Here is a 13313-nt window from a genome sequence, read left to right on the forward strand (position 1 = left end):
CAACCTAAGAACAATGCTACTTGGTCATCCTTTGACACTTACTCCGTAGAAGAAATTGGCAGACTGCTCAGCGCCCTGAAACCTTCCAATCACCTCTCTGACCCCCTTCCTGCTAACGCTGTAAAAGATTTTTCCCCCTGGCTTCTCCCACTCTGGTCTAAGATTATCAATAGCTCTCTTCAACAAGGATCCATCCCCAACGCCCTCAAAGTAGGGCAAGTCACACCGCTACTAAAAAAACCAACAGCAGACCCCACTGATCTAAACAATTACCGACCTATCACAAACATCCCCACTCTCGCTAAACTGTTGGAAAAATGTGTACAACTACAATTGACTAAACACATAGATAAGTTTGACCTCCTAAACGCTCATCAGTCAGGCTTCCGAGCAGGGCACAGTACCGAAACTGCTATGACTCACATAGTGGACGATGCCCTCCAAATCCTAGACCAAAATGATACCTGTCTCCTCATCCTTCTGGATCTCTCCTCAGCATTCGATACAGTTAAACATGAGAACTTACTCAAACTGCTAAACACAAGGATGGGCATATCTGGGACTGTTCTAAAGTGGTTCACCTCATTTCTACACAACCGGACACAAAGAATCAAAAGCAACAACCTGCTGTCCTCTCCGGTACCTGTATCGCTAGGCGTCCCTCAAGGATCCTCCCTCTCCCCAACACTGTTCAACCTAGTTATGGAACCTCTCACTACGTTGTTACAGGCTTCTAATGTGCACTTTCACATGTATGCCGACGACACCCAACTTTATCTCAAAATACAATCTCCCAAGGACATCATGCTGCTGAACACCACGATCAGAAACACCCAATCCTGGCTTGCTGAGAATCACCTCAAACTCAATGCTCTGAAGACCGAGTTCCTCCTGATCTCACCTCCCGCTAAAATATCCACGGCTCAAACATGGCTTAAGCAATTAACGGCTCTAAATGTACAGCCCATCGTAGTAGACTCAGCAAAATCTTTAGGCATAACACTTGACACCAATCTCAACATGCAGCAGCACATCAGCAAGGCAACCAAAGGAGCGAACTTCCAAATCAATACCCTGAGAAAACTTAAACCTTTCCTTCCTGCCAAAGACTTCCAAACTGCAGTTCAATCTATAGTCATCCCGCACATAGAATACGGGAGCACCGCCCTCTGCGGGCTCCCCCTAACTACAACGGCACCCCTACGAGCGTCCCTTAACGCCGCAGCGAGACTAGTCACAGGCTCAAAAAAACACTCGCATATCTCCCCGGACTTTAAATCACTGAACTGGCTACCTTTTGAAGCCAGAATTCAACTGAAAATTGCATGCATGACACACAAGGCTGTGCATCTGAATTCACCCGCCTACCTCACTCAAAAGTTGACAATTTCGGGTGGCTCCCGAACTACTAGGAGCACAAACAATCTTTTGCTGAAACCTCGAAGATTTCGGAAGGAAAAAACGTATAAACGTTCCTTTTCAGGAATGGCACCCAGGATCTGGAACTCACTCCCTCCTGAAACAAGACTCATCTCCTCCAATACAATCTTTAAGAAAGAAGTTAAAGCGATCCTCATGGCAAAATACACATGACCTATTACTCCGTATCACTCATAAATCTGCTCTGTAAGGCCTGTCCGACCTTGGCCTATTGTACCACCCGTATTATCGAATTACGTAATTGTATACGCTCACTCTTTGTATTTTGTTATAATGCTCGTTGCACCTGGTTGATTATGTATATTGTTATAGTGTTGACGCACCTGGTTGACTTTGCACACTTTACCCTCTCCACCTCAACGATCTTTACATCCCTTCTACTGTCGCACCTGTGGGACTATACATCCTGCACACACCCACCTCAACTTGGCCCACCTTTAAACTCTAAATACTCTAAACACGCTTAAGCAAGTATATGCTCCTTGGTATCGCACTTTATGCTATTGACGCAATTGTTTGTCTACTCTCAGTGTACCTACACTACCACACCTGTAACCTACCTCATGTCCTTTGACCTACCTATGTAACTAGCACCTTGTACCTAACTACCTCATATATTACTTTGTATATACGCTTTATTACTTTGTATTTCTACTTTGTATTTTTACTTGTAAAGCGCTCTGATATCTGCAAAGATCTTGTTCGCGCTGTATAAAACTCTCAAAATAAAATAAATAAATAAATAAGATGGCCAGTGACTTAAACGGACCAGTCTGAGTACACACGCAATTGCATGCATCAGCCTGCAATGGCCGACTGGAGACATATTTAAGATGACCATCGGTGCAAAGTGCACACCAGCCTGCAATGGCAGTCTGGACCCATATTTAGGAGCACCATTGGTGTAACATGCATACCAGTTTGCAATGGCAGGCTGGACATGTATTTTGGAGCACCATTGGTGCGAGTGCGCACACCAGCCAGCAATGGCAGGTCAAACCCGGATTTCTGAGAACCATCGGTGCAAAGCTCACACCAGCCTGCCATGTCAGGCTGAACCCATGCTTAGCAAACCTTCGGTGCCCAGCGCACGTCAGCCTGCATTGGCAGGCTGGACACGCATTCAAAGACTTCATCAGTGCTAGTGCGCACACCAGCCTGCACAGATCTTAAAACATAATAGGTGCAAGTGTGCACCCACCGGCCGGCCTTGGTAGACTGGACCAACATTTTAGAAACCTCAGGTGAGCACTACTTCTACTATTAGCCAGTGTCGCACCCGCACTGGATATGTGGTGTATCTATTTACAGGGCACTCACAAGTATGACACCTAACTCAATCAAGTAAGCACCCTATCCTGACATGTGCATGAAGGGTGCCCTCCTTAGGATGCAGCCCTGCAGGAAACAGTACAATGCATTGACAGGAACCGATGTGAAAGCGGTTCCTGCCAATGCCTTTATATATGGTCACCTGCTTGGAAGTTGTTTATAAAGTAGGTAGGCGCCTCTCCACCATGGGGAGGGAGTAATTTACTCCATCACCATAGCGGACCCACGGGCCGTCCGCCCAGATATAAATCTGGGCTTTAGTAGTGAATTTGGGAGAGAAAAATTTGAGTGGTTAGAAAATGGAGAATAATTGCTGCAAATGGGTTGAGGTTAATGGAAATTGAAGGAGAGGTTTAGGATGGACATGCTAATTCAAACACACGCCGACATAAGCATAGGGCAATTGCGATTCTCAAAATACACAGTCAAAACTTCTACAGTAGTAGGACTGCCAAAACAGGCTTAAATGTACTCCAGTCCAGCCTTGGAGTAAGGCAAGCACCCCATGTGGCTAACCACTGGTACGGCAAGACATTCCAATAAAATCAATGCGGTTAGGCAATAGCACCTACACATAGGGAAACATATAAAATATTAAACTAAGCACATTTAAAATTAAACTTTAAATGATTTTAGAGCTTATCATTACATTTTTACAAATAAGACAATTAAATGTTAATTGTTTAATTCACATAATATCATTTTAATAAAATATATTGTACGTAACATTTTGAAAAAACATGACTAAAATAAAGCAAAACTTGCATCTGAGATTGTAATACATTGAACACAAATGCTACTTTTAATTTAAAAAAATAGAAAAGTAATAATATGTTAATTTTTAGTACATGTAAGTCATACCTCTGGTAGCCCTGGGTGAATAGGAGTTAGCGAAATGTGTTTTGATATTTTTTAATATTAAAATACAAATTTGATTTGATAATATTTTCATTTTCTTAAATTTCCCTATTACTTTCTGTTGGGATATCCCCACCCACTGACAGAGATCTTCACCAACAGTCAGGAAGTTACTATTAGTAATTCTTCAGTCATAAATTCAGTTGTGGGAGTCTGCGGCGAGTCTACATCTAGGTGTAGACATACACATGGAAATGGCGAACTCTATTCACCTAGATGTATGTGTAGATTCACACGTGAGTAGCTCTACTCATGCAGACTTGCCTTTGTGAATAAGATGCTTCCTCCAAGACTCTGCGGTTGTAGATTTGAGCGTTTTGGGCAGCAGTACGAGCAGAGTAGATGTGGGTGCAACCTTTCTGAATTCTATTTGACTCACTCTTTTGTAGGTGTGCTTTTGTATTTGAGTGTCTCTCTCTGTGCCCCCGCTTAAATGTCCCTTTCCTCATAGCGGTTTCGGTAGATAGTCCCCATTTTTGTAGTCACTCACTATTGCCACTCCCATATTCACATGTAAAATGTAGACCACACTTATGGTGGATATCTCCGCACATAAGAGATACCACCGGCATAGGCAGAGACGGAGATCACCGCCTGTGCCTATGTGAATTGCATTTATGAGTTCATGATGTTGTGCTTCAGGAGCTTCTGAATGCCTTAGTAAATTGGGCCCAGTTTGTGTACTTTGGGAGAGGATCTTTGAGACAAAAACTTAAAGCTCCTCATGGTCTGTTTGCTATATAATAATTATCTACAAGATGCATGATCGTAAAAGCCTCTTTAAGATTCTTAACATGTTTGTGATATTTGAAGTTTTTCTAGATCTGCTATATTTAGTAATTTCTAATCAAGTTCAAGTTCCTACCAAGGAATATTTTGATCAGAGAGAACAGAGACATTAATAGGAGCAAAGTATTATAGAAGTCCATTTCACAAAACAACTTGGGCATTTGTCATAACAAAAGTCCATTAAACCCTAACGGAGTTGTCCATTTTCCTTACACCCATGATCTTCAAAAAGAAAAGGTGTACCCTTAAAGGGAGATTTTTTGTTGATTCTTGTTTTCATGTTTGCAGAAACATATTGTATTGGGTATCTCTTTGACAGCAAATGGTTTCAATCGGGTTTGAAGAGATATTATTTGAAATCCTGATCATCTTTCTTATTAATTTATTTATTTATCCATTTGTAAAGCGCATGGTTACACCATCGATGTGTCCCCGCGCTGGAGCAGACTCTCAATAAGGTTGGCAGAAGCTACTAAAAGAGTATGCGGAAGCAAAGGCTGCACTTGAGGATCACAATACTAGTTTAAAGGTGGAAACAGCCATGTCTTTAATCTCTTGCGAAAATTGTTTTCGGGTGGTTCAGTTCTTAGTTCCACTGGCAGAGTATTCCAGATCTAGGCTGCGAGGTATCCAAAGGAGCACGCTCTCATCCTAGCTTTCTGTATTCTCGGTACAGTGACCAGTGCAATGCCTTTAGATCTTAGATTCTGTGCCAGTGTGTAAGCAGTTATCATAGAGTGGAGATAACGTGGTCCTTTTTTCCACAGAATTCTATGGCAGTAGCACATGGCCTTGAACGTGATCCTCTTCTCCACAGGCAGCCAGTGCAAGGTTTCCAGGGCCCTCGCGGCTGCTGCTCGTTTTGGGAGGTTCAGAACTAGGCGAGCTGCCACATTCTGGATCGACTGGAGCTTGGTCAGTACTTTCTTAGATGCTCCCAGATAGAAATGTTACCAAAGTCCATCTGGGAGGTGACCAAGGCATGTACAATTGTCTTCCTAGCAGGGTTGGGTAAAAGGTCAAGGAGTTTCCTTAGGACTTTAAGAGTCCCGAAACATTTCCCTGCCACCTTCTGGATTTGGCCTTCAAACGTTGGTTTAGAATCAAAGCAGACCCCAAGGTTCTTTACTTCCGCTTTCGGGGCAGGTATTTGCCCTAATGTCTCGGCCACCATGCTGATGTCCATATCAAGGGGGCCATTCCGACTATCAGCACCTCCGTTTTGTTACCATTAAGCTTCAAACAATGGTTGGACATCCATGCGGCTAGCTCCTCTAAACATAGAGAGAATTGGTAAGCTGTTTGTGCCGGATTCTGAGATAGGGTGACAATCAATTGTGTATCATGGGCATATGATACAACAGTCACATTGTGTCCTTCCACTAGTTCTGCAAGGGGGCCCATATAGAGATTAAACAACGTGGGGCTTAGAATTGAGCACGGTGGGACCCCCTTCAGCAGGGGAATGCTTTTGGATGTATGTGGGTGCTCGGCAACTTGAAAGCTCCGTGATGAGATTAAGGACCTCATCCAGCGTAGAGCAGAGCTGATGGAGCAGATTTCATCAGCAGTCAGGCATTGTTTTATTTTTGTGCTACAGACAGGCTGCATCATTTAAATTGCCACGCACATTTTGGTGCAGGTTAAAAACATGGCACATGAAAAACATGAAAGTGAGGCCTGAAAATGCTTTTGCTGAATTAACATGTTTTTTTGCAATGTAGAGAAAAAGTGGCCTTTTTACCTTTGAAGATTAATAGAATGTGTTTCTCTCTTCCCAGCTCATCCATGTAATCTACATTTATTATTCCTGTCTTAATAGACTTTGACTTGTTGCATATTTTGATAAACATTTTCAGTTAATAACACCTCTTTTTATAATGTGTGTGAACTAATAATGCACATGGGAAACATAATGGACTGATTTACATGAAATTAATATTATCTTGTGTCTGTTTTATTTTTGGGGCCTACACAAAACATGGCTGCCTGTGAATCCATCAAGGCTATGGCTTTCAATTTAATGAGAAGGGAGCATGCGCAGACTGTGGCAGCTTTCCTCATGACAAAAAGTCAAGGACAACCTGAACTGTACATTCTTGTGACTGTGCCAATGTACCAGTTAGTTAAAAGTATACGTTCTGACTACGTTATGGAAGGAAGGAAGAGAATCAGAATGAAACATTTTTCCTAGTAAATGTTGCAAATGTTTATAAATGTAGTTATTCATGTATGCTTCTTTTGTTAAAACTGGTGAAGTCAGGTTTTTAGAATGAGTCAGGGGAGTGAGAACTCATGCCATCATGACTGACCATTCACGTACAGGTTTCCTGAAAGATGCTACATCTTTGTGTAATCTGCCAATAATTAGGATATAAATACTGTCCTCTCTGGATGGGGGCTGGCTTTCTCAGCTCAGCTGGCTTCTATGGGTTAGGTACGCGAAACGTCCCGGGAGATTGCTGAAGGGGAGGTGCGTCCTAGGAGATTCAGGGGGAGGTTTCTTGCTTCTACGTCATATCTTGGCACTTCAGGCCACATTCCTTTGAGGCCTGTGAAGGATGGGCTGCTTTCCTCTTTAGACACAGACAGACAGAGAGTACAGTGGATCAGGATAGAATTAGATGCTAAACTTTAAGTTTATGCTTTGACTAATAATTAGGTCTGAAAAGATTTATTTGACTTATGCATTTATTTCTCTTTATGGGAGGTTTTTGCCAACTATTTAATTATTGATTAGCCTTGCAAGACTATTTTTCTTAGAAACTTTTTAAGACTTTTGCGCCACATTTTCATAACTACATGTAATGCTTATATGCAGACTGTAATGTGTTCTGTATTATTGATATTTTCCCTGTTTTCCAAATTATGTAACCTGATTGATATTTTACTAATGAATAAAGGGTCAGAGAAAAATTAACTTTTGACTAGAAAATAAAACCCTTTAAAATACTCAACAACTCTCTTTATTGGCTTGAATAATAATTGCAGTTTTTACTGTTCATGATTATTTAAAATCTCCCGAAGGTAATACATGGTGTGAAGGGCCCAACACCTTTTGAGCGGTAAATTAGAGGTAGCGTGAGGGTTTTGCATTGAGAAACTACCAGAAGAAATTACCGCTCCATTAGTTTTTGGTAGCAGAGGATGGTTATTATTGATTAGTTTGGTGATAAGTGATTATTGATTTCACCATCAACTACTCAACTAATGGATCATTGACCTTAAGAGGGAAGTAAATTAATTGCCCAAGTTAGATAAATGTCCAAGACCTGATTCCTGACTCCAATGCTCAGAACCTGAAGACTGGCAAAGCAGTACTGGCAGGTGATGCAAGAAGTGGTGTGAGTATCAATAGGGTTGTGAAATGTTGTTAATATGCTAGCATGTATTTTTGAAGTGTTGAAAATATTAAGTTTTTTTATTGTTTGTGAAATTTGCTCATTTTGAATTGATGGTGTTATTGATTATATTGGTAATTTCATAGGACATACTTTTTTGGTTATTGATTACATGTTTTAACTCTTCATGTTAAGTTAGTGTCTTGTTCTATGTTGTCTGGAACAAGCAGGTATGCACACCTGTGGAATCCCGGGAAGGAATAGTGGGTGGTAAATGGAAGCCACACTGCACTGAGGTTACTCGTCTGTTGGAATAACACTGAGAAGCTAGGTAGGGCTGGCAGTGTTAAATTAGGGACTATTTTCTGTGTGAGTGATTGATAGCAAAGAGTTCGCTGGTGAAACTTTGGTCTGATATCACCTAGAAAGGGTCACACTAAAGGAGTAGCAGGTTCTTCTGAGCTTGATTGACAGCAAAAGGGTTCGCTGGTGAAACTTTGGACTAAGATATATCCTGAAGGATAAGTCCAAAGGAGTAGCAGGTTCTTCTGAGCTTGAGTGAAAGGTAAGCGGAAGGGATTTACCTGTAGTGTTTGAAGAGTAAACGGAAGGTCTTACTTTGTGAAGGGTAAGCGGAATGTGTTACTCGCAGTGAATAAATCTATCCTTTATTTAGCACAACAGACAGAGTAGCGAATGTATTTATGTTGTTACTAACAGAGTTATTGATTAAGAGAAATATTGCAGTAAGATTTTGTGGAGGGTCAGTGGTAGGAGTAAAACTGACTAAAATAGAGACTGACAGCTTTGGAGAAAAGAAATTGCATTGAAATATTGCAAAAATGAAAATGTTTGAAGGTTTAAAGAAGCTGTTAAGAGGTAAAGTGAAAAATTCGTTTTTTTATTGGTGATGCTCCTGAAGGAACACCTGTGCATTTTATGTCTACCAATTTGGGACAAAATACATGTATGTGGATTCACCAATGGTGCAAGATTACTGAAAAAGAGGGTGCTTTGAGGTTTCCAAAAGATGGTACTTTTGAATTGCAAATTATTGACAAATTAAGGGAAGTGTTATGTGAAATAAAGACACCATCTAAAGCTGCACATTTTGAGGCCTTAAGCCTGTGGGAAAAGACAGCAAGAGAGAAAGCAAGTGAGGATAAAAAGGTAAAGCACCAGATACAGGAGAAGGGAATTAATGATGATAAAGAGCATCAAATAAATAATGATTCAGGGGATGAAATAATGGATGAATTGTTAACTGAGTGTCCACCACTTTATGTGGTTCACATGATTAATACTGAAAATGGTGCACCAGTAAATACTACAGGGGCTACTGCTTCTGTTGAACAGAGAAAAACACAGATTGAGAAAACTGTGCAAACATTTTATATTGACCTGTTGATTCAGTACTGACAGTGATACCTCCAGGTATTACTGCTTCAAATGTGCTTGATTCAGTTCAAGAATTACAAACTGCAGATGCACAGATAATGCCTAGAAAAATTATGACTGTCCCAATTAATATGGTCCCTACTGAAAAGGTTCAAAGAGCTGCAGAATCAGTGATTAAGGCAGGGTTTATTTCAGAAACTCAGAATACACAGATTATTGAACAGAAATTACCCCAAGCACTAAAAGGTGAGGGAAAATGGTATTTACAACATCTGCAGCCCAGGATAAAATGAATGTAATTGAAAAGGGGATTTTTCAAACCTGCTTTGAGGAAGCAGCAGTGATTAAAAAGATAGAGAGCATGGGAGAACATATTAACACAGGCCCTGAAAAAGAGAAACAGCTTAGTGTTTTAAATGCAGCATTTGAACATGGGGAAATTAACAGTCCTTGCTGTTTAAATCATGAAAATGTGAACCAGTGTCAGGAAAAAGAATTAATTTCCCTGAGTAAGGAAACAGCTACATGTGCATTAACTACACATAATGGACTGACACATTTAGTTCAAAAATATGAAACTGATGTTTCAGGAAGTTTTCTATTTCAGAAAGGTTTCAGGGTACACATGGATAATGAGGCAAATGAGAAAATGTGTTCTTCAGGAATGCATTTGCACATTGCAGAAATAAAATATGGGTTTAAATGCAATGAGCTTGAGAAATTAGGAGACAAGTGGGCAAGAAAACATGAGAAGAAAAAGAAACCACCAGACCAAGCAAGGAAAATGGATAAGGAAAAGAAGCCACCAGACCTAGTTGAGAAAAATAATAAGCAGAATGAGGGAGAAGCTTTTGCTTACTCATTGAGAGAAAAGATGGGAGAAATGTATGTGCATATGCCACAGAATAAAAGTGAACTTGCAGCATTTCTGAACACATTCCCACAATTGAAAGACAAAATTATGCTGTGGTACCCACAAGTTGATGGATTTGATGAAATATTGAAAGAGTTGTGCATTAATTTGGAAATTTTCTTTTATATTGCCATGCTGACTAAATTGTGGTTTGAATCTAAAGTTGTTGTTCAAAGGCCAGGTGAGGAGACAGTGAAAAGGGTTTGCATGAATGCACCATCATTTTTTGTTGTTATGGAGAAAAACATAGCAGTGATTATTTTCCTGAAGGGGAGAGTGCCAGCAAAGGATGTTGATTGGGTACAGATTAAAAGAACACAGGATGGAAGTAAAGGTGTTTTGGTTTGTGCAAATTCAGGTATGGATGTTGTACTGCTGGAAAATGTGTCCTTTTGCCATCTTCATAACAGATTTGAGCATTGGAAGAAGAAAAATAAATTTAAACATGATGCACAAAAACATGGAGAAATACAGGTGCAAAATATGCCAGCTAAGCAAATGCAAATGTCAGTTCAGAAACAGGTACCAATGGCAGGACTTTTTCAAGCACAGATGGTCCCACAAAATATGGAAAATGCTAAAATTAATTTAAATAAGGTGTCCAGAGCAAATGTGAATTATTTCCAGAGACAAAAACAGATCCCAGTCCAACAGGTTACTGTGTTTGAAAATGAGAGTTTTAACCATCACAATTCTGAATTTACCAAGTCCATTGTGAAGACAGTGGAAGTCCAGATTTAGTTGCAGGAGTTTTAAACAGAGAAATTACAAACCCAGTTTTAAAAGAATGTGGACCAAAATTAGGCCCATTTGAGAAAAATTGCAAAACTGTTGTCTGTGACTCAGGCCTAGCAGGAAAACAATTGTTTTGCAAATTAAGCAGCACAGATTACTGTACACCAGATAATGTTATTTTTCAGATTCCTGATGAGGATGTAAATTTTAAAATGGCTCAACAAGAGACATCTGTAGCATTATTTTCAGAAAAGACTGTTGAAAAATTACCTTCTGCTTTGGAAAAAATAATAAACACAGAAATAAGAGAGTTCACAGAGAAGGATGCCAGATTAATAAAATGTGCAGAACATGTCTTATTAAAATTTGAACCAGATGACATGTATTCAGGAACACAAGCAGTTGCAGGAATGTTACCAATAAAAAGATTTTTGATGGAATTGATTGGACGTTTGTGTAACTTTCTGATCACAGGTTCACAGAAAATAAATGAAAAGAACAGAACAGTGCAGGAGATTAAAAGCATATTTTTTCCATGTTGTCCTGTGGTACCGAATCCAGCCAATATATTTTTTCACATTCCATGTGGTGAAGAATGGCTTATTTTTATTGATTTTTGCAAAGATCATGTCACAGTGCCATTGCATGAGAATAGCCAGGAGTACTGTCAAAAAGAAGATGAATATCTGGGACACAAAATTGGAAAGGGAGGTAGAAAGGTGTCACCAGAGAAGGTGGAAATAATTTCCAAGATGAATACACCTCAAATTCAGAAAGAAGTCAGGAAATTTTTGGGAATGGTTAGCTGCTGTAGAGAGTGGTTACTAAATGTTTCCCTAGTGGCTAAGCCTTTACTGAGGCTGTCACACTCAGGTGTGTCTGATCCGCTTCCATTGGACAACAATTGCACAAAAGCATTCCTAGAGTTGAAAGAGAAAGAATGTTGCGCCCCAGCACTAGGAATGAAAGTTTATTTGAAAGACAATACACTAATTTGCAGTGAGAGGTAGGGCTGCGCTCTCTCATTGCCTATTGAAAAAGAAGACTGTGTTCAAAGGTTTGTGATGTATTGCCCAATGACCTTTGACCCTAGCTTCACAAAAATGTCAGCAAATGAATTGGATTATGATGAAACTGAATATGAGTATCTAAATATCATGAAAATATGCATAAAGCCAAATTCAGACTTTAATGATGAATGTCTGAGTCAGCCCAACAATGTCCATTTTGTAGATGGCCCATGTTTGAAAGGTGACACATTAAAAGCAGCACATGCTGTGCTCCTTATGCATTATGTTGTCAAAGCTTCATGGCTTTTAGTAATTACCCCAGCCCAAAATTCGAGTTGATTGCCCTTACCATCACATGCAGTTTATCTGCTCAAATGAGAGTCACTGTTGTCATGGAAGAGAGAAATGCTAATTCAGTTGCACAAAATTGTGTTCTGTTAGCATGTACATTCTATGGAATCTTCACAGATGAATTAAAAGAGGCTCAAGAAAATGTTTTTGAAGCAGCACAACAGGGTTGTATCAGAACTGTTCTTGAGAGAAATGACAACTGCATAGTGGCAAATGTGTTATTGCAAAGACTGATGCCCAGGTATAGATTGCCAGTTTCTCTGAAATCAGATCATAATGTGGGCTTAAAGATAATAAGTGCAGAACAACAGATTGGACAAGGAATGGATTGTAGCTATCTGCCTGAAGTGTCAAGCATAATAAAGCAACACGATGGCAGCACTGAGTTACCTTTTGTAAAAGACTGTTTTTCAGCATCACCAAAGTGGCTTGAAAATGCATATGCAAATGCACTTGTGGAAAACACTGAGGAGAACACTAGCCATTGCTGTGTAGGTCTGGTTGATGTACAGTGTGCAGTTTCTCACCAGATTGCAGCTGCTACACAAGATCTGCATAATGGATGGTGCAACGGCTTTGATCTGAGAGATGCTGTGGTGAAACATCTGAATCTGATCAAAGTGAAAATAAGAGTGAAAGGCCTTGGTTGAAAAAAGTGCAAAGGATTGATGGTGCTCTGTCAGAGTTTCTCAGCACCTAAGTAGTCCAATTTGCATGGAAAGTATGAGCCATACTAATGACAAGCTGATGACAATGAGCAAAGAAATGCTGAAACTGTCCTGGTGAATTCTCCTTTTTTATTATTTTAGTTACTTATTTTAAAGAAGACTGTTCCAAGAAGCTACTTACAGAACTCTGCACTAAAACAATTGAGCGTGGCTATATATGATCTGATTACAGACCAGACTTGTGTTTGCCTTAGAAATAGAAGTAACATTCTTATATGCTCAGCTTTTGCAATAAAAAAAAAAAAATACTGTCACTAGTGAAATTAAATATGTGTGATGAATTATAAATCATTTTATTATGATTTGAATTATCAGAAGGGTGGATTGATGGAGCAGATTTCATCTGCAGTCAGGCATT

This window comes from Lissotriton helveticus, chromosome 4_2, assembly GCF_964261635.1.
Source record: "Lissotriton helveticus chromosome 4_2, aLisHel1.1, whole genome shotgun sequence".
Lineage (NCBI taxonomy): Eukaryota > Metazoa > Chordata > Amphibia > Caudata > Salamandridae > Lissotriton > Lissotriton helveticus.